Below are 2177 nucleotides of genomic sequence, written 5' to 3'. Positions count from 1 at the left end.
AAAGTATTGAGAGAGTAAACCATTGAGCCATAAGGGCATGGTGTGTGATTCTGAACTATCCACCTGAGGCTGATTTTCAGTAACAACATTTTGGGGTCTCTGCAGCTGTCTAGAGCCTTTCGATAACCCTTTGCATTGAGCAGGTAAGGCCAACAAGACCGTTTCTTTGCGTGTTCCAAGTTTGGATGGACTTTGAGGCCACTGATTGGCATCTGGAGCCCTTTGAAGTCTCTCTAATGAACCCCAGCCTACATGGTTAATGAACTAATTATTCATGAGTGAGATCAGCATAAAGCCTAAAACCTGGGTCTCAGCTTTTGCCCAAATGAGGTGTATGAGATGGTATTAATGTGGCACACCCCTGTCTGCCAGTTAGGCCCGCACCTTAATACAGTATCCCTTCCCCGCACCCCTGCATTAAGGCCACCACCATGCCAGGTATCCATTTGAATTAAAATATTTCAGTGTAGAATATTTCAGTGTATGAGGGAGATTTTGAAAATCTCCTGTGGACACTTAGCTGTGGGTTTTGACTTGCAGACTTCAGTGGGTTCAGAGGGAGAAATTTTGGGCTTTTTAAAGCAAAGATGAGTGTCTCAAAATTATTAGGTAGATGACAGGGAGGCAGTGTCGCCTAGTGGAAAGGGGATGGGACTGAAAATCAGGACAGTCGGGTTCTGGTCTTGGTTTCACAACTTTTCTGCTGGGTGACCCTGGACAAGTCACTCAATTTCTCTGAGCCCAGTTTCCTCATTTATCTGATGCAGAAAAAATGCCTGTTATCTCCTCCCCTGAGACTATTATATTGTGTGGGTTGGGTCTAAGGCTAATCTAACTCAAAATCAAACAATCATTAATAATAATAGTATTTGTGATACTTGTTAAGTGCTTACTGTACGCCAACCACTGTACTAAGCACTGAGGTGGATACAAGCAAATCGAGTTGGACACAGTCCCTGTCCCATGTGGGGCTCATAGCCTCAATCCCTATTTTACAGCTGAGGCAACTAAGACACAGAGAAGTGAAGTGACATGTGCAAAGTCACACAGCAGACACGTGATGAAGGCAGGATTAGAATCCATGACTTCTGTCTCCAGGCCAGTGCTCTATCCACTATGTCAGAACACTTCTAGTGGGCAGCGCACTATACTAAGTGCTTGGGAAAGTACGATACACAAAAGAGTTGGTAGGCTAGATCCCTGCCCTTTGTAATTTACAAATACCAACATTATTATTAATTTTCAGTCTAGAAATGGGAGACCAACATTATATAAAAAAAAGAAAACTACAGATAGAGGGAATAGAATAATTTCTGTAGGGCTATGGATTAGGTCGCCTCTCAGAATCACACCTGGAGAGTTTTCAGTACTCCACCAGTCTTGGGTACGGGAGGGAGAGTCAAGCAGAGGCCTATTCATTCCATTCCTAGCTTGGACAGTGACTAGTGAGTGGAAGGCAATTTGCTACAAGTCAAAAATCACCTGTGCTGGGCAGCAGCATCATGGGAAAGAGTCAAGGGTGGAGAGTGAGGTTTACTCTGTGGAAGATGGCAATGGTAAACCAATTCTGTATTTTTACTATGAAAACTCTGTGAATACACTACCAGAATGATTGTATGTGGAGGTGGAGCGTTCAGTCACTATGGGTTGGAAATGATTCAGCAACCAAGACAAGATGGTGGGGGAAGAATATTGAATGCTTAGAAATACAGATCCAGAAGGGAAGGCAAGCAGAGGAAATGAAACCTTCCCCTAGTCAGGTAAGGTCTCTTGAAAAAGCTGTGCTTTTAGGAGCGCTTTGAAGGTGGGAAGAGAAGTGGTCTTGGCTCTAAAGCACTTAATCACCTTGTTCCTCCTATCTCACCTTGCTGCTATCCTACTACAACACAGCCTGCACACTTCGTTCCTCTGGTGCTAACCTTCTCACTGTACCTCGAGCTTGTCTATCTCACCACTGACCTCTCACCCACATCCTACCTTTGGCCTGGAACACCCTCCCTCCTCATATCAGACAGGTAATTACTCTCCCCCACTTCAAAACCTTATTGAAGGCATGTCTCCTCCAGGAATGCTTCCCTGACTAAGCCCTCCTCTCTTCTTCTCCCACTCCCTTCTGCACTGCTCATACTTGCTTGTTCATTTATCCTTTCTCCCATCCCCAGGGCACATATGTATAT

At 44.6% G+C, this 2177-nt stretch overlaps 1 non-coding gene across 1 annotated transcript; it reads left to right on the top strand.

Annotated features, from left to right (window-relative positions):
- Positions 1-1334: 1334 nt before the first annotated feature.
- On the top strand, positions 1335-1472 carry LOC114817181. Its single transcript, XR_003765018.1, has one exon. It is a non-coding gene; the product is annotated as a small nucleolar RNA SNORA7 (small nucleolar RNA).
- Positions 1473-2177: the final 705 nt, after the last annotated feature.

Source organism: Ornithorhynchus anatinus, chromosome 1 (genome assembly GCF_004115215.2).
Source record: "Ornithorhynchus anatinus isolate Pmale09 chromosome 1, mOrnAna1.pri.v4, whole genome shotgun sequence".
NCBI classification, from domain to species: domain Eukaryota; kingdom Metazoa; phylum Chordata; class Mammalia; order Monotremata; family Ornithorhynchidae; genus Ornithorhynchus; species Ornithorhynchus anatinus.
Note: the sequence above shows the minus strand (reverse complement) of the source record. Positions and strands in the feature narration are given on the sequence as shown.